Here is a 13,618-nt window from a genome sequence, read left to right as displayed (position 1 = left end):
CTGGGCCACCATCCACCTGTCCTCATGCAGGCAATGCAGGGGCCTCTCTGACACTTTGTTCAATGGAAAATTTATCCTCTGCAGATATTTGTGATGTGCCACATCTCTCAGCCTGCTGCACATGCAGATCTGCCAGCTGAGGCTTTTATAGGCCCCGCAGGGAGAGGAACAGAGTGAGCTGATCCCATCGCCATGGAGAAATAATTAAGAAGGTTTGTTGAGTAAGGCTTGGAAAACAAAAAACTTGAAATGACTAAGGGTCTTAATTGAAATGTATTTCAAATTTACAGTTTTATCAATAATTTCCTTTTTTGTCCACTGAGAAACACCTCTGGAATAATAATTAAAAGGCCTCTATGAAAAAGGTGTTGTATAAATAACGTACAGATGTCGGACATGGGGAAGAATTACTTTAGGTTTAAACTTGCAGCAGAATCTGAAGGAAAGCTGTGTAGAGAATTTTTAAAAATACATTCTTTTTTATTAGAATTTTGTGTTTGCCATTTTTCATCCTGTTCCCCATAAAAAAAGCAAATTTGAACTTCTCTAGAGCTGTGGTTTCCATAAGCCAGGCTTAAGAGTAGGCACGGGACAATCCCTGCAAGGGGAGGGAGCAGGGTCTGGGAAAGGCTCACACAGCACCTCTTGCAAACTAGACTCAGTTTAAAAACAAAAAGTGTGTTTGTCTGACTTCAGGGATGGAAGATTTTGGTTCACTCATGAGCTGTTTAAGGCATCCATTCATCCACAGAAAACGTGGATCTGCGTGGCTCAGAAAGCTGGGAATTGTGGGGATCCCTGCTGGCTGTGGGCACAGCTCTAAAGATAGAGCTGGAATACCTGAAATATCTGACAAAATTAGGAACAAGAACGGCTAAAGTGATTGTAGGGTGGTTCTGGAGACATCTGGGGACCCATGGGACTTCTCTGTCCCTCCTTTCTGTGTCTGCAGAACACTTGGGACAGACCTAACCCATCCCCGTGGATTCCGTGCTCTGCAGTTCACGTTTCTCAAAGAAAGTTGAGTCTCCTTTGAAAGCTCATCTTGTTTTCCCTAATTCAATCCGGAAAAGAGTCATATTAATACCAACAGATACCGCCCACACACAAATCAGAAAAATTAAAGGGCATTGCAAAAGTGCCTGTTTCCAGTGGTCAGATTAGCTGCAGACGGAAGCAATTGGAGCTGCATTAAACCTAACAGGCTGTAATTGTCCAGAGGCATTGTCTCGCAGCGCAACACTTCTCTTTGGCTCTTCACAGAGACTTCTTGGAATTTTTTCAATCGCTTTTCTGCTTGAAGTATACGCTGCATTTCAGATCTTTCCTTTCCGTGTCACAAGAGAATGAGCTAAAAGTTCATCAACAGCCTATGGCAACATCTCAGTGGAGAAAGCTGAAGTCATTTCTTAATGCCATTTCTTATTAGCTATCATCATTGTGTAAATGCTGCAAGTACAAGAGCGCAGGAGGTCTGCTGTTAATCATTATGAACCTTGGTTTCTCCCTGCCTAGCTGTTAAACCTTCAGAATCATTTCATTTCTTCAAAATATACAGAAAACTGGCTTCTCCCAGACCCTTGGGTGTTCTAGTGAATAATGCCGTGGACTCGGTTCCCAACCAGCTTTCTGTAGTTAGTTAGTTAGATAGATCTTCTATTTAAAGATAAGTTCCATCCCACCCCTCTGCAATCTGGTTATGATTACTGGTTACTGCCACCCGCAGACTGATAAACTTATAACAGCTGCATTGCAGGAAATCACCTCCAATTCAACCCTGATGTTGTAGGGATGTCTTTAGTTAGCTTAAATCGGCTTTTAACATTCATTTTTTTGTGTGCAAAACACCTATCATTAATTTTGACTCGAGAGATCAAACAGTTAACAACGTGTTGATCCTAGCTTACTTTTAAGTGATGTATTGTATCATTTCTGAGAGTTATGAGGGGTTGATATTTTCTTTTACTAATGCATCAAAGTCGATAAGTGAGCGGGGCAAACCCTCGTCCTGGGAAAGGAAGCTATTAACAGCTCTGCTCGGAAGGTTCTGAGGGCCACGTTGCGTCATAGCCCTCCACTTTATTGAATGTTAACTCTTTTTTTTTTCTTTTTCCCCCCCCCAACCAAAGGAAATGAGTTTCTATAATCCTCTGCTTTGAGCTGCATCCTCGGTGGGGTAATGAAAAATGACCCACGCCATCCGATAGCGCTCTGCTTTGCACACAATAGATCTTCACAAGGGCAGGCAAAACCCCGCTCCAGCTCGGGCTCTTTCTCCTTGTTGAAATGCACAATGAATTTATTTATTGCTGATCCAAAAGGCGCTCGAACAGAACGGGCACGGCGGGGGAATCGCCCGAGTTTAACTTGGCGTGGTAAGAAAGCAGCCCCAGAGAAAATGACCCATGTGAAGGCTTGGGAGAGCAGAACATTTTTATGAGTTGGTTCTTGAAATGGTGGGTTCGTGCACAGCAGAGAGCAAGGCAGATTGGTTCCACCAACAAGGCATCTGCTGCCTTGAAAACGTTTTTTTTTTTTTTTTTTGGCAGAATTTGTATGCGAGTTGGGCATGTTGAGTGATTTATGGGGCCATTAAACATACACTAAATCAATCTCTATTAGGGGGGAAAAAAAAATGTACTTAAAAAAGGCCCTTGAGCGAGATTGCTGAACCCAAGGCCTGATGTTGCGAGGCAGAGTGGTCACTGGCAATTTGGAGATGTAACATGAACTCAGTCAGTCAATTTGGATATGATAGTTTTTAATGTTCCATGAATCCAGCAAAATGTGTATCCAATTAACTGCTACTAAAGGACCTTATTTATAAAATAATACTTCTGTGGTCAGGTTGCACTTTTTCCACTCATTTCTGTACACGGTTCAGGTTGCACATTTTGTGTGTTTGATGAATACAGACAAACATCCGTTTTGGGCTGGCTGCTCCTGGCAGGGCTGGGCAGAGAAGAGGCTTTGTCCCCATTATCACAGGTTTAGGCTGGGAATTGAGGCAGGAGAAGGATTTTCTGCTGGAGCTAAACAGCAAGAACTAAAGCAAGAGGTTGTTCTGTGCTGAGGGATCTCTCCAATGGGCAGATCCAAGTGCTGGAAACACTGAGTTGGCAAAACCCTCAGCTGTTTACTCAGTGCTGTTTTGAAGCTGAAGAAATTCATAGGTGGTTCAAACGTGGCCTTCAGTGCACAGGAAAAACATTCCCCTCAGAAAACATATCTGAGTTATTTAAAGGATGAGTGCAAAGTGTATGAATCCCCAAACAGCCCCTTTTCCAACGTAATTTCATTTTAAGACCGTGCAGTGGGCAGACATTCACAAATTCAGGCAAAATTCAGGTTTTATGAACTCCCCTCTGAATTTCCTATGCAAACAAGCATAACATTCAAATGGAAACAGGCCAAAAGTGTTTTGTGAATAGAGCATTAAGATATTTTCTTCTTGACATGGTAAGGGATGGAAAATCTGTAACAAAGCTCTCCAGCTTGTCAGAGGAAACTCTCCTGTGTATGTGTGTGTGCAGGAGACACAGGAGAGTGTCATGTAAAATTTCTGACATGCTGCAAGATGGGATGGGGGAACTCAGGAATGCTCTGTGAATCCAAGAGCATTTCTCACTCAACTTCAGCATTTTATGCCCAGTATTGTTTTCAGTTAAGGTTTTGGTTTTTTTTCTGATTTCAAAATTAAAATAGTTGAAGTGTGAAATGTTTGTGTTTCAAAAATGAATAAACAACTTTGCTTTAAAATTTACAAAAAACAGAAGCAAACCAAAGTGCTCAGGAAAGAGAGAATGAAAAGGCAGTGGAATGAGATTGTAACAGAAGCTGACACGGATACAAGAGAGGACATGGAAGTGATGGAGCTTTGACTTGCACTGGAGCCCTGTTCCTCCACAAGAAACCCCTGAGCTCCACCACAGCCCAGCACCTCCTGCAGCTTAGGGATCATCTGGGAGAGGTGTCTGGAACAGAGAATCCATTTTTTGTGGAAAAGAGGCAATGGGATTTAAATTTTGGATCCCACTCTCACAGCTCCAGGGTTCAAGGGCAGTGAGAGCTGAAGGCAGTTAATGTAACAAGTCCAAACCAGGTAATTTGGTGATACAGCCTAACTGCAAGGAAAACAGGCCAACACTGGATTTCCCTGAGCACAGGGAGATCTTATGCAGTGTTTTCTACTTTTCTGGCAGTCAAGTGCACACTCATGAGACTCACATGTCCAGAAAATACCTTCCAGGAGAAGAAGATCTCTATAAAAACCAGGAAAACTGCCACAGCAACAAGATTTGGTTAAAGACTCCCCAGAGAAGGGTTAGTGGATTATAGGGATGTACAAGAGGGCTCTTCCCAAACTGCAGCTGACAGATTTTGCAGCAACAGATAAAGAACAGCCCTTGCTCAGGGCACACATTTGATGGGAACAAAAGCCCTGAGGTGTCCTTGGGGATTCAGCCCTACTTGGAGCCAACACCTGCAGCTTCAGGGTGTCCTGAACCCAAACTTTGCTGCCACTGCAGCAAATCCTGAGGGATTTTTCATCAAACCATAATTTTTCCCCTCTCCTGCATGCACAGCTGGTGGAATACCCAAACCTGCCTTGCCCACCCTCCTTGGCTTTTCTCCTCTTTTTCAGCTGCATTAAAAAGAAACAAAACAAAGCTTCTCCCCCCAACCCCAAACAAACCCCTTTTCTTCCTTTCTTTCACTGAAAAAGAAAAACCAAAATAAACAAAGGAACAACTGCCTTCTCTCCTCCCTCCTCAAACCCTCGGGGGCAGTGTGGAGGTAGAATGCCCTTTCTAATTTCATTGACAGTGCTGTTGATATATAGGGCAATTTTATCTTAACAACCTGTAACAAAGGATAAGACAGTAGTCGTCTTGCATTCCAGACAGTAGGAGATGTTTACTCATTCTCCCAGCAGACTCTCTCATCATTCATCTAGACTTTATTAGGATGCCAGGAAATGGGAAACCTATAATTTAAGAAATGGATCACACAGAGAAACTTCTTCTGTTTGGTAAATAAAAGGTACCTGAGGATCTGTGGTTAATTTGCTTTTTAAAAAAACTTTTCTCACCGGTTTTCTCGTTTCTTCCCAAAGCTGCACTTTAAGCTAAACCTTTACAGAGTGTGGTATTGAGGAAAAACATTACTGGGCACCTCAAGAAGGACTGGGATGTGTCCCAACCCCAGGGCTCTGGAATCCTATGCTGTTTTTTGAGGCCGTGCTGGCAGCAGTGGCTCAGCCTTCAGAGCATGAAATGTGTCTGTGGCAGGGATGGTTTTGTCTTTATCTTTGGAGGCATCACATTGTCCAGGCTGGAAACACACTCTGAGCAACCTCCTTGTGGGGCCAAGAGGAGGGGAAGGGAGAGAGAAGAAAGCACTTATTTTGCAGCAAACATTCTTATGGGTTTTTGCTTCTTAAGTGACTTTCACATGAGTGTTTATTCCTGTTTACGTAGCTCGACATGAATGCCTGGCTTTGATTTGAGGACAAACTGCCCCATAAACCCATGAATGTCTGAATTTAACCTTCACCTTTCCCCCCTAACCTTCACTCTTGCTTTCCCCTTCATAATTGGTGACATTCTCACAGCCAAATTTAATAAAATAAGTGTTGCTGAGAGTGAACTAGACTGTGAGCACAGACAGAGGGGGGAGGGATGATGTGTGATGCTGCCCAGTGCAGGGGAGAAAACTGCTGCAAACCAACTGCTAGGACAGAATTCCTGCTGTTTAACACCAAGATTCCCAGTGGCCAGAAAACCATTAGCAAATGAATAAGCCCAGTCCACCTCTACCCATCAACCAGAGCTCAGCTTCTCCCTCTGACAAGTCAAACAAAGGCCCAGATCCATCAGTTCCAGGTTCTCTAAGGCCACTGCCCATGGATCAGGATCCTGCCACGCCATCCATCCACGCTGACTGCAGGGCTGGTCAGATCACATCTCCCAGGCACAGCATGCTCGTCCTGAGAGGAAACAAGTCACCCATTCTGGGTATCCATCAAAGAAATATTTCTCTTTAAGCTGTGCCTCAGCCTCTCTGCCCTGCAGAGGAGCAGGGCTCGCTCTGGCACCCTCCTGACAGCTGCCACTGCAGTTGTGTGGGCTGCACAGACTCCAGCTCTGCTTAGATTTGGCCCTGTGGTTTTGAGGCTTCTCACCCCGTGACAGATTCCCCAAGTGTGGTCGTTGTCATCTTCCAAGCAGCCATTGAAGCCAGAGCTGAAGTTGAGGTTGTGTTGTGCCACAAAACTTTGAAGAGTTTTTTTGTGTGCTCTGCCAAGCAGACCCAGAAGACCACTGATGATCTTTCCTGGGTCAAATCCATCTCTGCTGTGAACTCCACCTAACCCTGGGGAGTGACTGTGGTCAGCCCTGTGATCCTTAAGGGCCTCTCACACTTGGACATATCTGATCACAGCTGTTCAACTGCGTGCCACAGAAAAGAGATTTTTATTTTTTTCCTTCTCATTTTATACATGAAGTCCACTTGGAAATGGACCTCAGCAGCTGCAGATTGCTGGAGGCAGTAATGGATGGAGGTAATTTATCCTGCGTATTTTTTTTTCCCTGAAAGGAAATTTAGTTTTTAAATGCAGTCATTGTGGGGTAAGAAGAGAAGGAGGAGGGAACTGAGAGAGGATAAGAGGCGTGCCTTTAATGACAGGAAAAGAAAAATCTGTGAGCTCAAACTAATGCAACTTCCAAACTCAAATAGATGTCACCATGGTGACAAAGCCTCAGACTTCATAAATTTTTTCCTCTTCCCGTTTGTGGTGAGCTCTGGTACCCTGTTAAATACATCCAAAGCCTTTTCAAGACTCATTGGAAGCATCTGATCCAGTAGAAGATTTCCCCATAATAGCACTCATTAGATATGGGAGAAACCACATCTCAAGCTGCTTTCCTGTCTCTGAACACTAAAGACATGAACTTTGGAGTTAAAATTCATGGCCTAGATGAGACTCACTTGCATAAATATGATTTCCAGCACAAAAATTCCAGGGGGGATGCCTGTGGTAGGGTAATAATCCCCAAGATCCCCATCACCTCAAGATCTGTTAATCAAAACCCAGGGATTTATACATCTATCTGTAAATAATGATTGATTTAGTACCAATCCAGTGAGAAACTGGAACTTGAATCAGGCTGGTTTGCGCAGCCCCAGCCCATTTAACCTTTTCAGACAGATTTAACTCATCACACACGTCCCTTCACCTCAGTCAAAGCACATCTGAGTACTCCAGAGCCATCGGCAGCTCAGGGCTGTTTGGAGAGCAGTGTGAAACCTCTTGGCAATCACTGCAGACAGCAGCAAACAAAACCTGCATTTCAGCATCTGACCTGAAAGATCTCCTTAAATGCATCTGATGCACCCAAAGCTGAAGCTCACAGCAGGTTCTTCTGTGAAATCCAACCAGTTTTGGGCCCCACTGTTGACCAGATATGCCTCACTCAGCGTTTGCCAGCTACAAAAATGTCATGGGCTTGAATATTTCAGGATTTACAGCTGCAGGAACTCTCCAGTGTCACCTTTCTCACTTTTTATGGCTCAGCCATAATCTTAAATTCAGCTGAATACAAAGAGCTGCCTGTGGACAGCAAATCCTAAAGATGGAGCTTTGTGTGAAACTTGGAGGTAAAAAAAGGAAGAAAAAAGAAGGAAATCACTGAGAGGGATTGGTGGGAAAGACAAATATTTTGGGCTAATTTTTGCTGCTATTCTTCTACTACCTGGTTTGGGGCTGAGCTAAGAGGGTCCTGCTTTGCCCATTCTCACAGCAAAGGAGATAATTCAGCAAACAGCAGAGGGGTGGGAGGGGATGGCTGAGCTCGGAGAGGAGCCTTTGCTGTCACACAGGTAAGGATTATCCTCGGGATCTGCAGTGAAATCCCGGGCTGATAATGCTGAGGTAATGCTGATAATTACACAGCAAAGCCAGCCTGTAACCCAAGTCCTAATTGCATTTAAAGAGCTCTTTTTGTCTCCGGGGAGGTGCTGGGTTTGGATATTCCTTGGGAAGCTGAGTGGTCCTGGCTGGCCCAGACCTCCCCAAGCTTTGGGGATCTGCTCCTTTCTCAGAGCTGGAGCAACACCTGCCCAAACTGCCCAAATTTTGCAAATTTCGAGCTGTACTGACCTTAATATATACAGGCTGTGATCCAAATCTTTGTCAGAGTAGCCTGAGGTACATCAGGTCCTTCCAGCTTTTGACCCCGGTCTTTCCACCAGGGTCAGGGGAGTTATTCCAAGAACCTGGAAATTCACCTGACATTTTCCCTGCTCTGCCTTTCCTGAACACAGAAATCCTGCCCTCAGGCACCAATGGGTTCCCACAGGTATTGGGGGGCAGAGGAATAATTTTAACCTTAAAAAATAATTCTGTAAGCACCACTGAATTTCACATAGTAACAAAAACCCTGCCTTCCCTAAATAGAGACCATCCTGCCCATGGGAGGTCAGTGACCTCCATTCCAGTTTCACCAGACAAGGGATATCTCCAGAAAAGATACACTGCCTATTCTTCCTGCCTGCATGGAATTGTCTCCCAACACAGGAATTAAAATGTGAAGGATCCTGAAAGCAAGCTAAAATAGCTGAAAGCTAGATGAATACATAAACAATAAGTAGACTTTTTCTCTCCTATTGTATTATTACAGTGTGGGTACATAAACAAAAATGAGGTTTATAGTTTTTTTTTTCATTTCATGTGTTAATCAGTTAGCAATAGGCTTAATTTTTGGTATTATTTTGGGAATTAGTATTATTAGGGGAATTAGGAATGCCCCCCATACTAGGGATGCTGAGAAGAAAGCAGAAGTGCCCTGATGCTGTCTGGGATCCCTCAGCACCCTCAGCTGCTGCATCCCAGGGACACTCCCAGGTGTGTTTCAGGATGACTCCAGTCTCCTCCTGATGCTTACAACTCAATTTTGGGATCACTACCCAGGACAGCTTGTGAAACCAAAGAGGGACGATCCAGCTTTTACTGGGAGGCTTTTTACCCGCTGCCAGCTGCAGGATGCTGGTTTACAGTCTGTGCCCCTTTGATATCTGACACAAGCTGCTGGGTGGCTCCTTACCTGCTGAAACTCTTTAGATTTGTCCTGGTTCTTTCTTGCCTGCATATGGCTTACATCTAGGTATGCTTTGCTAATCTCTCATGGCATTTTTTAAGTAGCCCAAATGTTTTTGTCTGTGCTATTTTTGGTATGCTGAGTCTAATTGGTACCTTGCAGTGAAAAGAACCTAAGCTACAAGTGAAAAATATATTCCCTACTTTAGTTATGATCAACTCTTTAACACAGAATTTAAAATATTAACACACAACACAGAGCCCTCTACAGTCATTGTAAAAGCATTTCTGAGAGAGTAAATGAGTGTTTTCTTACAATGCTTATTTAATGTATCAATGTAATACACAAATCTGACATTAAAACCTTTAAGGCAGAATCTGCAAATTTTATAGTATCACATAATTGGATAATCTTAAATTAATAATAAAACCAGCTCATTTCAATATCCTTCCACAAAAAGTAATTGTATCCCCATGCTAAAACAAGGACCTAAGACACAGTACCAGATTCCCAGGAAATAAATTCCTTCCCCAGGAGGCAGCTGAGCTGTGCTCATTTATATCCCCTGAGAATGTGCATTGATTAAAACACTTGGTCAATGATACAGGACAGGGAGGAAACAGGAAAAGATGCTCAGTGCTGCTTTTGTGATTTATCCATCACACCATGTTTCCTCACTGTGTGGAGGTGGGCAAGGCAGTACACTTGACCTGAGAAGAGAAAAATCATTAATTTTTAAGTGTGGATTCAGTTTCCCTGGAGGGATCAGCCTCTCCTCCATACAGGTACCAACACACACAGCCTCCTCCACATCCCTGTGCAGGTGGGACCAGCTGGGGTCTGCTGCAGAGCCCTGGCCCTGCAGATGAGGGAAGGATTTGTGGATGTCCACTGTGGCTGAGAACAGGCTCTGGAATGCCCTCGTGGCCCAGCACAGCCCTGTGCCAGGGGACAGGCTGGGGACAGCTTACACCAGCGCCACTGCAAGAGCTCTGCTAAGCCCTGGCCTCAGGAAATCCTGATTTCCAGGAATAAAAGTCTCTTTCATCTTATGGGCCAGTCCTTCCCTGTGGTTTAAACTGAGAGCACCACATAATCCTGTTTTTCTGTGGGGATGTTTGTAGCCCAGACACAATGTGTAATCCTGCTGCAATCAGTCCAAAACTTTAGGGGGAGGATGCAGGGATGGTTATTTGTTACTCCCAAGGCAGTGGCTGGTGAGGGCTGAGTGAGAACCTCACACAGCTGCCACCCCAGTTCCTCCTGACATCACCTTTTATTTCGGAAATCAAACAGGAATAAGTGTTCAGACCTCTTGTTGTTGTGATCTAAATTGCTTCCCCATAGTACAAGTCTTTATCTGTGTTGAACTTTTCCAAACCAAAATTGCTTATTCTGATTGAGCTAGACCCAAATTAGAGACAGAGAAAATCTGGGGCATCAGAATTCCACTCTTCACTGAGGAGTCATTGATGGACCATCTCACTGGGTAACACCAGAAGCTTTTCTGCTGAGGTAAAATCATCTCACCCATTAGGATGTTTTTACTGATTGCCTTAAATTGAATTGAGCCAAACTGTTCTTACCTCCTGGAGATGTGACTGCAATGGAATAATTTCACATTGCTCACAGAGTGAGACTGCAGGAGCTGAAGATACAGAATTTAATCAAACTTAAATAGTCTTAAATTTATATATATGAATTAATAACTGAAGTCTTGGCCAGAAGAATTTGTTGCCCATGGACAGGAGTAAAGTCCCTTGGAATGGATGAAATTTTTATATTGGGTAAAAGCAATAACTTAAAAAGAAGAGCAAAAGGAAGAGAGAATTAAATGTGCTCTAGAGAGAACGGTACCACAGCGATCCCGACAGAACCGGGGATGTCCTGGAGGGGTCCCGGCGCTTTCGGGATGTCCAAGGATGTCTCGGGATGTCCCTGGGAAGGATTCCGGGGGGTCCCGGAGCTATCGGGATGTCCCTGGGAAGGATTCCGGGGGGTCCCGGAGCTATCGGGATGTCCCTGGGAAGGATTCCGGGGGTCCCGGAGCTATCGGGATGTCCCAGGATGTCTCGGGATGTCCCTGGGAAGGATTCCGGGGGGTCCCGGGGCTGTCGGGATGTCCCAGGATGTCTCGGGATGTCCCTGGGAAGGATTCCGGGGGTCCCGGAGCTGTCGGGATGTCTCGGGATGTTGCTGGGTACCGGCGATGGAAATGCCCGTCCGCTCTCTGGCGGCAGAGCAGCGGAACGGCAGCACCGCAGCATCCTCGGGATGGAAAATCCCTTCCTCAGAGCCGGTGACACGGACAGAGGGACACGGCTCCGAAAGGGACCGGCACCGAGCTGGGGCTGCTTGTTCTGCTCTGCAGGAGCAGCTGGAAAGCCAAGAGCTCAAGCGAGGAGCAGGAACAGGTGTTAAAATGGAGAGTGCGGGGCTCAGAAACACCGAATGGAGGCACCTCAGGGGTCCCTGCCATGCCAGCCCCTCCTGTGGCACTGCCTGGCTCCGGGCTCCATCCCATTGCATCCCATTGCATCCCATTGCATCCCATTGCATCCCATTGCATCCCATCGCATCCCATCCCATCCCATCCCATCCCATCCCATCCCATCCCATCCCATGGATCCCATCCCATCCCATCCCATCCCATCCCATCCCATCCCATCCCATCCCATCCCATCCCATCCCATGGATCCCATCCCATCCCATCCCATCCCATCCCATCCCATCCCATCCCATCCCATCCCATCCCATGGATCCCATCCCATCCCATGGATCCCATCCCATCCCTCAGCCCACAGCCGCTGCTCTCTGAATGTGAAACATAAAAAGCTCTGTGTTCCTGCCACAGGTGCTCACTGAGCTCCTCAGAAGGTCAGGCCGGGGCTCTGTAGGCCAGCGGGGCTCTGTAAGTCACCCCACGAAGCAAAGTCACCCCAAACCACGCTCTGTGTGGAGCGGGCTGAGGCCGCCTGAGGAGATGAGGGCTGGGGGGCACACTCAGCTCCACGGCGGGTGTGAGCCAGCTGTGCAGGGTCAGCCCTGCTCCTGCAAGGCAAAACCCCATGAACAGAGCACTGACCGGGGCCTCTGCACACCCCTGCACCGGCCCGGAGCTTTGGGCTCGGCACAAGGCAAAGCAACACCCGCACTGCCTGCAGGGACCAGCCCAGCACCACCCCACGGGCAGCTTTGAGCCGAGACTGCTCCTTTCCTTATCAGAACTCTTTCCACCTACTCCGCTTTGTAACTCCTGTGACATTTCTGTACTGCAAACTGTGACTGTGCTCCTGCACGGGATGGGAGCTGCATCCCATGGAAATGCTCCTGCATTGACAGAGGATAGCCAGAAACAATCCCAGAACCAAAAGCTTACCTAGCCTCACCAGAAATGGCCCTGCTTTAACTTAAAAATTCATACTGGATCACATTTTGTGTGGGTGGTGGATTCTTTTTGCCTTTCCATCCAACACAGTATCTGCCATCACTCAGAGCACCAGTGTGGTCCAAAGGCCCTCTCCTTTAGGCTGCTGATCATTCCAGACATGGTGTTTCCATTTACACATATATCCATATGTCTATAGATAGACAGCTAGACTGATCTATATGCGTGTTTATCTCAATATTTATATATATTAATTTTCTGCTGAGAATATGCTGTCAGCCCTCTCTCCCCTCCCAGCAAGAGGATCCCCGATCCCGAGCTGTGCCTTTGTCCTCAGGGAGCCCACAACCCTCTCCCGTCTCTGAAATGCCTTTCCTGGGCATTTCCCGTGTGCGGTGAGGATGCTCCAGATGCGGAGCTGCCTTTCTGGGGCTGCTGGGAGGGACCAGGGCCGCTTTCGGGGGGCACGGCTGTGCTGTGGGCACTCGGACGGGATTGTCCCCAGCCGCCGGTCCCCTCCTCAGAGCCACCTGCGCTCGCTGCACCGGGAGATGTCCCGGAGAGCGGAGCTCTGCAGTGCGGAGTGCGGCGGGAGGCCGGGAGGCGGCGCTGGAGCCGCGCCGGGAACCGGGAACCGGGGATGGGGAACGGGGAACCGGGAGCCGGGGATGGGGAACGGGGAACCGGGGATGGGGAACCGGGAACCGGGAACCGGGAACCGGGGATGGGGAACGGGGAACCGGGAACCGGGAACCGGGAACCGGGGATGGGGAACGGGGAACCGGGAACCGGGAACCGGGAACCGGGGATGGGGAACGGGGAACCGGGAACCGGGAACCGGGAACCGGGGATGGGGAACGGGGAACCGGGAACCGGGGATGGGGAACGGGGAACCGGGAACCGGGAACCGGGGATGGGGAACCGGGAACCGGGAACCGGGAACCGGGGATGGGGAACCGGGAACCGGGAACCGGGGATGGGGAACCGGGAACCGGGAACCGGGAACCGGGAACCGGGGATGGGGAACGGGGAACCGGGAACCGGGAACCGGGAACCGGGGATGGGGAACGGGGAACCGGGAACCGGGGATGGGGAACGGGGAACCGGGAACCGGGAACCGGGGATGGGG

Source organism: Cyanistes caeruleus, chromosome 16 (assembly GCF_971803275.1).
Source record: "Cyanistes caeruleus chromosome 16, bCyaCae1.hap1.1, whole genome shotgun sequence".
NCBI classification, from domain to species: Eukaryota; Metazoa; Chordata; class Aves; order Passeriformes; family Paridae; genus Cyanistes; species Cyanistes caeruleus.
Note: the sequence above shows the minus strand (reverse complement) of the source record.